Source organism: Phaethon lepturus, unplaced genomic scaffold (assembly GCF_000687285.1).
Source record: "Phaethon lepturus isolate BGI_N335 unplaced genomic scaffold, ASM68728v1 scaffold26727, whole genome shotgun sequence".
Classification (NCBI taxonomy): domain Eukaryota; kingdom Metazoa; phylum Chordata; class Aves; order Phaethontiformes; family Phaethontidae; genus Phaethon; species Phaethon lepturus.
Genome location: NW_010551563.1, coordinates 1 through 9,157, shown reverse-complemented (window position 1 = coordinate 9,157; position 9,157 = coordinate 1). Strand labels below are relative to the sequence as shown.

The following is a 9,157-nucleotide window of genomic DNA, read 5'->3' as shown; positions in this document are numbered from 1 at the left end:
CGGGGCTCCCGTCACTGCAAACCCAGCGCTGGGGCATCCTCCCCGGCTGCAGAAATGGCCACTGCCAGCCCAAACCTCTGCCCAGCCTGCACCTTCGCTGCTGGTGTATCGGCACATCAACGGCTAAAGCTGATGGGACCTCCAGAAAGCCGAGGCACAGACGTTTTCACATCAGGATGAGCTCCATCCAGCTGGATCCTTCATCGAGTCCCATTTTTTAAGTGCTCTGCAGTACATTCCTTCCCTCAACGTCGGGGACTGAAAAGTCCTCAGCTACCTCGCTCTAGGGCTGAAGCCTGTAGTCATCAGAGAGTCCTAAGTTTCAGCACGGGATAATTCATTCTTACTGAAACATTAAGACATCTTTAAAGACAACTAAGAGAGCCTTGGTGGAAGCAGGGATTGTCCTGCAGAGAACTAGGGCAGTGGTTTGACACTAAGCAAAGCATGGCAGGGCAGGACCAGACCCCAGACTAGCACTGGTTTAGGAACCCACTTCTGGCAGGGATGGTCAGTTGTTCCAAGTGCCTGCAGACCAGCGGATTTGCCTCTCTCTATATCCAAATCTCAAAGTCATCTGGAATATGTATGTGGTCAAGCAAGTCACTGCCCCCCCCCGGGGCAACGGGATGAAGGAACAGCTTTCCCTGAATACCACTACCACTAATTTCCTTTCCCAATTCAGGGAAATTAAAAAAACCCTTAATATTCCTTAAGTTTTAAGGAAATACCATTTAAACTAGTGGTGGGGAACCTGCTGCAGGGTCTAGACAGAGCCTTGGCTTACCAGAGCCTGCAGACAACTCCTCCTGTATAATTAGGTAATGCTGACAATTATTTGGGCTTGGAAAGCCTGCCTGACCTTCACCAGAGTCCCGTGGCCTTGCTTTAAGCACCAGGAATAGTTCAGGTACAAGAAAGCATTATCAAATCAACCAAGGAGCTGTTCTCACGGGTGCCAGAAATGCAAACACCGGGCCATTATGTTATTAAGACTATATGGATTTCCAGTCCCCATACGTTCGGCTTGGCACGTAACAACTTTGCCCATGAGCATCTCGTTCCCGAATGGCACACGCCCACTGAACGGCACTGCGCACCCCCGAGCAGTCCAGGAGCGAGGTTTTGTTTGCGAAGCAGGGTCACAACAAGGCTGGAAAGCCCCAGCAGGACACGTTAGGTGCTCTGAGCTTTACAACAGGCTCAGAACAGGAAGGCAAAATAAAGCAGCCCGGGAACAAACCCTTGGGACATCTCTGAAACAGAAGTCAAGGGAGAGCTCTGCTTTTCCATGAAGGACAGGCTGCCCCCAGCACCTGACAAGTTCCAGGTAAAGCAAGTTTCATGCTACACGTAAGGAGAAATGCATAAATGAGAATAGTTTGGGCATCTGGAAAATACCAGGCTCCATCCCCGCGCTCCCTGCGCAGGCAGACCTATCGGCCCCCGACCGCCCCGTGACCGGGGCTCTTCGAGTTACCATGTGCAGAAAAGAGAAAAGTGACACAAAAACTTGAGCTGAACTCTCCCATTATTCATTTCTTAAAATACTGGGGTTTGGGTTTTTTCCAAGAGTTGCCAAGTAACTTTAGCCAGCACTGATGTACAGAGAGCCCTTGGGAAAACAAGCCCTTGGTTCTCAGCATGGTAAGACCGTACTTATATGCCAGAAAATATGAAATAACGATGCAATTATCCACATTGGGCAAACCCCATTTTTGTTTTCGGTGGCAGCAGGCAGGGAGAAGTCATCTAGTTTCCCCCTTCCCAGCACAGAGAGTCAAAACTTTGCTGTTCATCAGATACCTGCCTCCCCTCTTCCCTCTCCCATCTCCCAGAGGATTAGGGCTTCAGCAGAACTCAACCGTGAACGGGACTCCGCTTCACAGGGAAAGCAGTAAATACCAGGCATGGGCAGCACAGGTCTTACTGCTGCAGTTTTCGTTGGGAAAACTCATTAATTCCAAAGTAAGCTTTGAAACAATGAGCAGTACGAAGAGAAGAGTCGCTTAAACGACACCTGGGCCATTCACTGCTTACAGAGGGTGAAGAGCGAAAGGGCTTCTGAACGCCTCCAGGGCGAGAGGAAAAACTGCTTTGCAAGCCAGTAGCTTGCTAGAGCCCAGGGGTGACAAAGGTTAAACCAAGTGTCACTTCACAGAATCACAGAATCATTAAGGTTGGAAAAGACCTTTAAGATCATCAAGCCCAACCGTTGATCCAACACCACCATGGCCCCTAAGCCATGTCCCGAAGTGCCACATCCACACGTTTTTTGAACGCCCCCAGTGATGGTGACTCCACCACCTCCCCAGGCAGCCGGTGCCAATGCCTGACCACTCTCTCAGTACAGAAGTTTTTCACAGTATCAGCGTCACCACGTTGAGCCTGGTGTTGCTGCCTCGTCTGCCTGCAAAGGGGACGTTCGCCTGGGCGTCCTCGTTTGCTACGTCTCTGGGACCTGCCGAGTGCAGGAGAGGTCAGGACCAGTGGCTGCCGATCCCTCCCAACAGCTCGAGTGAAAAGCTGCACAGAACACCTCACCCTACACAAAGGCATCGGGATAGTGGGGCTTCCCACCTACAAAAAAGGCGTGTTTTTTTCCAAAGAGATCCAGTTAAGGAGCAACACTTCATCTCCCACAGCTTCTCATGCTCTTCCACGGCACAGAAGGTTTTTTTTAAGTATACAGTATATGCTACCTGCTATGCCATTCAACTTCAATACACAATGTGTTCACGAGGGAGGAGAACGCGGCGACTTAGCTCTGGCCTGGCAGTAAGTCACGGCAGACAGCCCTTGTCTCGGACGACCAAAGCTCCTAGACAGACTAACCCAGAACGCTCACACCGAACCTCAGCACTTCACTGGGATGAAGGAAAGTCAAGAGTTCTTCCTTCTGGGCCTGGATAAATAGGGATAGGATTAAACAGTAGAAATGAACACGCTTAGCTGCAATTATCATGCTGGTAATACAGGAAAAAACCTTATTCTGAAAGAAAAATGGCATACCAAATTTGCATTAAAGCCACAACCTCTCCCTTGGTTTCACCCAACCATGGCTAAGAGTAGTTTTTATGGAGCAAAACAGATCATCAAGCTACTAAAAATATCAGGGAATTTACCAGAATAGCTTAGTAAATGCCTTTTTTAAAAAGGTATGCAATTCCTTCCCAGTGGCCCATTTTACTCAAATAAGCCACAGAAAAATTGTATAAAAAGATTTATTGAAATTCATCAATGACAAACAGACATAAAACTCAAAGTTTGGCTCTTCTGGGAAAAAAAAAAACTGTTGCAAATGTATTTATACAGATGAAATATTGACTAGGAAATACAAGTCACTTCTAAAGCTATTTTAAAGAGGGATATGAAAGTAAAACTGTACATTCACTAGGTATTTTCAGTCATTTTGCTGACTTCCACTAGGTAAGAAAATACAATTTTGTATTAGTATCTCGTGCTTGAGTGTATGAAAAGAAACCTCCTACCCTACATGCTGAACTGCCTCCTGTATTTAGGTTTGTAAAAATTTTCAAAGTATATAGCACAAGTGGAAGTAGTTTCTCATCACTTAAAATTGACTAGGTGTTATATATTACAGACCAAAATAGTACACACCTTATTTAAAAGGGTTGAAACATTTTTTTATTACAATTGTCAAATTCATTTCACTAGTAACTCAGGAATTAGGAACACTTTTTATATATATTTATATATATATTTAAATGCCTGCCATTTTCAGTGTATTGGCTATACCCTAGCCAAAAAAACCCCAACAAACCCAAAAACAAACAGAAAGGAAAACACACAACACACAGGGCAGGAAGCAGGGGGGGGATTGCAAATTCACCCCACAATCCAGATCCAAAGGAACACCCCAAAAAAAACCCCAACAAAAACATTTGGTCACTATTTACAAACAGCAAAATAAAAGGTACCTACAAAAGCAGGGAAAGCATTGGCTGAAAATGGCAGTCATTCACGGACAGGCAACAAAGAAATCACTTTATCAATATGCCATTCTCACACCTGTTGCTGTGGAGGGATGCTTTGCCTAGATTTGCAGCATCCCCCAAAAAAATGCTTATAATGCTGTATTTAGTGACTGGCAGCGGTGGAAAAATCCCAACAACCAACGCTATTCAGCGGTCTCGGAACAGAGTATGTATATTTGGGTTATCATCCACTGATCTTAAAATACTTTTTGTCTTTTTTTTCGTTTTTTCAAGATGTCAAACTATCCACTCCAATAATAAGAAACAAATTACCACTTGGTTTATACTTACTATTGCAGTTACAGAGACTAAGAGAGGGACGAAAAGAAAAAATTTAAAATGAATAGGAGGAGGAGTGGCAGTAAAAATAGTATTTTATTCCCTTGCCCACCCAGTCTGCTTCTCCCTCTCGTTCCCACAGCAACATTACAATCAGGAAAAAAAAAAAAAAAAAAGAAAAAAAAAAGAAAAAAGAAAAAAGGTTCGGGGTGTGGAGAGGGGAAATACAGGGTAAAAACAGTCAAATCACAATAGGAAATTTTCAAAATAGGTTATTCAGTTTAGTCGTCTTCATCCCCTTCATCTTCAGGTTCTCGTTTTCTCTTCTGTCCCCGTTCTTCATCTAGAAAATAAAATGCAATTTGAATTATATGAGTGCTCCCTCACGCTGCTGAGAAGTTGAACAAGTTTGACAAGCTTCTACTTTGGCAACTGGCTTGCTATCAAAGGAGCAGGAATACAAACATGAGCCTGCTTTTTAGAAAATGCTATTTTGCTTTTTAAAAAAAGAAAAGAAATTCTTTTATCTCTAGCAAAAACTGGATTACTGCCATACCGGGCTCTTCTTCATCTTCATCGTCATCTACCTCACCATCGTTGTAGCCTTCTTCATCCTCCTGGATTTAAAAAAAAAAAAAACAAAACAACACAAAAAGGGAAGGATTAAAAAAAGTCGTGTTTCGGTGCAGGACTTTTCACAATTCGGCAATTTCCAACAGCATTTTACAACAGAGAGTCAGTCCTTGGAGCATCTTAAGCAACAAAAAAAACCAAACAAAAAGGCAGACACTTCCCACACACTTATATAAGTGCAGGTTTTTTGCTACAATACAACTGGACTCTGGCCCAAGTTTCATGGCAGAAAATCACAAGCAATCACAGCAGCCACTTCTGGCTTCAGGTCTTCAGCAAGAAAATAGTTTTATACTTCACGCTGATACGGAGCTGCAAATTTTGCTGTGATGTCCTGAGTCTAGTAAAACTTGCCGACTGGTCAGTAGGAGAAGGCATGTGTTCTAGGGGCAGAGAGAGTTAAAACACGAACAGGCATCTCCAGAGCCTGAGGAGCTGCTGCTGGTTTTGGGAAGAGGCTGACCTCTTCAGGAGCGGCAGTTATGTATCCAAGACTGTTTGGCCGGAGGACAGATAATCCTGACTGCCTACAGCCACATTTTAGCCCCATACCCAGTGATTGCGCTAATGGCAAAGGCTCAGCAGCCTGTGACTGGCTCATCACGCCCTACATGCAGGAGCTGGACTGCTTTAAGAATTTGAGCATCCCGAAGAATCGTGAGATACATGCCCACGGAGGAACCTTGCTGCGAGTAATTCAGTGATTCACGTCCCACCCTCTCGTCTGTACGGAGGCTGTAGCCCCAGCCCTTCAACGGCACCACAGACCAGGTCTGTGGATGCTCCCGACAGCGTTTTTTGACAGCCCAATGAACAGAACGATTTCATGTCAACGGTCACTAGATGGCAGCTGGCTCATAGACAGGCAGGCCTCAAAGCCACCCCCACCGCCATGCTTCTCCAGTAAAGAAGAAAGCACGCGCTTCAAGTACTAAAAGCCTCCAATATTTGGCCTGTTTCTGGCCCAGCTATTCTCAGAGAATGTTCACCCCACATCCATTATTAACTGCGTAAATCCTTACCTCCTCTTCTCCACTCACATCCTCCTCTTCTCCTTCCTCCTCTTCCTCCTCGTCTTCTTCGTCTTCTACTACCTGAGCATCATCATCATACTCCTCTTCTACACAGCCAAAGAAGATTAATCACTCAGACATGTAAAGTTTACTTTTTTTTTCTTTTTTCAACATTGCCACCTGAGATGTGACCTCCTATTGACACGAGGAGCAAACTGAAAGCACTTCTTAAGGGCAGGTACAGAATTAAAGGCAGCTCTCCAGCTGCTAAACACAGCTAGACGTAGTCCTGTGCCCCTTTAGCCCAGTGACAGGGTAATGTGGCAGCTGCACCCACAGTCTGAGCCGCTCTAGGGCTGCAGGGGCCTCAACAGTAAGTCACGGCAGCCTCGGGACTGCTTTAGCTTCAGCTGCTCCAGTTCCGGCTACTAATGCGCATTTTTGAGCCCGTGGGACGCTTGCAGCTCTTCATCTGCAGCTGTCCATCTGCTCCCACCAGGGATAGAGCAGAACTTTACAAGCCAACCATGCACTGGGAACCTTCCCCAAGGGACACCCCTTGCCTTTATACTGCCAGAGCAATACAGAAGGGTCACATAACACAATCCATCTCACAGGTCTGCAATCTCTCTTCAAGAGGAAAGAGATTAAAATGCAAGTAGTCCAAGCAACAAACCACAGTGTTTTCCATGCTGCAGGAATGGTGTTTTGGAGCTTTTTCATGCATTTGAATGCAGGCCCTGACTTGTGCTGTGATGAGGAGAACCTGTCCCCACTGAACCTGGCCGAATGCACCACTCTGCCAGGCACTGCGGCAGCACTCGCCCCTCTCACCAGAGCTCATATTCAGCACTGGAGGGAAAAGTGCTAGTCCAGCTATTCTGCTTTTGCTGTGCGTCTGGGTTTAAAGAGTCTAGCAAATTCCCCAAACTCAGCCGGATACTCATCCGACCGGTACACTGATGCCTCAGAGTGCAGTCTGCTGGGGAGGCAGCACAGCACCTACAGCACAGTAGGACCCACCGTGCATTTCCTTAACATTAAAAAGTTGCTTGCTGCTTCATTAGTGCCTTTCACAGAGCTTGCCCCAGGCAGACTTCGATAGATACACTCTCCTCTCTTCTGCTTGATCTCAGCTAGTTCATTTTGTCCTCATGGAGCAGCTACAAACTCCTATTAATGCCCTGGCTTCTTAATTCCTTGACTCAGCTTCTTTTTTCTATGCCCAATATGGCTCTCAACCCTACACTTCTCCATCAGGCTCTACACAACTGCTCATACTTCCCTGATGGTACTGTTCCTGGAAAACTGCAGTGTGTGCACGCCATCCTTTCTTACCCATTTCTGCCTTACATCCTCGTCCCCTGGGGTGTACTGTTCCCTGAACTCTTTCAGTGTCTTACTCCTCCTCCTGGTCCCTTTATTCTACCACCCTTTCACTCCCCACCTTGCACTACAGATAAGACTGAGAAAGTCACTCTTTCAGGCCCTGCCCATCTCCTCTCCCCTCTTTCCTTCAGAGGACACTGAGATAATTCCGCGTTACATCAGTCGGAAGGAGCTGGTGAAGATACCCTTCTCCTGGCAACAAGTCAGAGCTGGAAGCAAACGTACCACGCAGCGTATCAATCTTTCAACTTACATACACCAAGTAGCCCAAATTCACATACCATCTTCATCTTCCTCCTCGTCGTCTAAGCCCTCCACGTAGCCCTCTGCATCAGAGTCCGGTGCTTCTTTGTCATCCCGATCTTTCACTAGAGATAAGACTGAGAAAGTAGCTCTTTCAGGCCCTGCCCATCTCCTTTCCCCTCGTTCCTTCAGAGGACACTGAGGTACTTCTCCTTTACATCAGTCAGGAAGGAGCTGCTGAGAACACCCTTCTCTTGCCAACAAGTCAGAGCTGGAAGCAAAATGTACTAGGCAGCATATCGACCTTTTAACTTACGTACACTAAGTAGCACAATTCACATACCATCTTCATCTTCCTCCTCGTCGTCTAAGCCCTCCACGTAGCCCTCTGCATCAGAGTCTGGTGCTTCTTTGTCATCCCGATCATAGCCATCGAGGTATGTGAGTTGCGGGAGGAGCTTGAATACGTTTTCTCTGTAATCGTTCAAGTTGGTTACCTCGCAATTGAAAAGATCTAGACTCTTCAGGTTTTCTAACTTTTTCTGCAAAGAAAGAAAAGTCTCTGAAGTTCAGCGTTACAATAATTCTCTACAGAGCAGAGAATGCAACAGCAGCCAGACTTAATGTGCTCAAGAGCTTCCCATGACAAAAGGGTCAATTTTGGTCTCTGCCTACTAAATTGGCGTGGAACAGAAATCTGCCATGCCTGGCCTTTGCCGCTTTGGTAGCCGAGAGCAGAAAATGCTCTCTCTTGAGTTCAGCATATCACATGTAGAAGACTGAAGTCTGGAAAGAAGTAATGGTGCAAATATCACACATGCTGAGAGGGGCCAGGCTAAGAATAAGTATTAGTCCAGTCATTTATCCCAAAAGCACAAGGCAAAATATTGGAGCCAGCAGTTAGGTGTATTTAAACTACTACTTTCAATGGAAGAAGAAACAGACTATTCTTCAGACATAAGAGTTTTGCTAAGAGAGATTTCAAAAATTGTAATGCTGGTACTTCAACCTTTGGAAAAGTGAAAAGAGGCTCAGAAATTGAACAGGAATTCAATTCCTGGATTTAGTCTTGGTTTTGGTTTTCTTTTTTTGAGAAGGAGGAGGTTTGCACTGCCCACAGCACTTTGAAGTACTAACAATAAAAGCACAAGCAGTGGAGGATTTGTATCAAGTCTTATGAAATATCTCCTTTCTGGAGTTTAGCGTGTAGACCAACGGTGACATCATGAAAACAATAAGCCTGAAACTAGGAGCAGTTACAGTCCTCCCTCTCATCTGTTTGCTACACGAGGTTAACTGTTCTGCTCTCCTCTTCTGCTGGGGGAAAGGAGATCCAAGATGGACTCATCCGAGAACTGCTCCCTGAGACATTTTAAGAGCAAGTATTTGGGAAATAAGCATGAGCTGAAACTCTTCATTTCTGCAGAGCAAAGGGCACACAGACAAAAAACTAGAAAACTAGAATTGACACTTGGATGCTTTCCGGCACCACAACCTGACAAACTTGAACTCGGCACCTGAAATAAGAATTATAATGACGGTGAGCAGGAGAGGTGATGGAAGCCAGCAGGCACGTCAGAAGCTCAGAGACCCCTGCCCAGC

At 45.7% G+C, this 9,157-nt stretch overlaps 1 long non-coding RNA gene across 1 annotated transcript; it reads right to left on the bottom strand.

Annotated features, from left to right (window-relative positions):
- Positions 1-3,997: 3,997 nt before the first annotated feature.
- Positions 3,998-8,098, bottom strand: LOC104623776. The gene is made up of 5 exons (XR_738063.1): positions 7,899-8,098; positions 7,594-7,680; positions 5,933-6,030; positions 4,834-4,894; positions 3,998-4,620 (listed from the first exon to the last, which is right to left on the bottom strand). It is a non-coding gene; the product is annotated as an uncharacterized LOC104623776 (long non-coding RNA).
- Between the last annotated feature and the right edge of the window lie 1,059 nt (positions 8,099-9,157).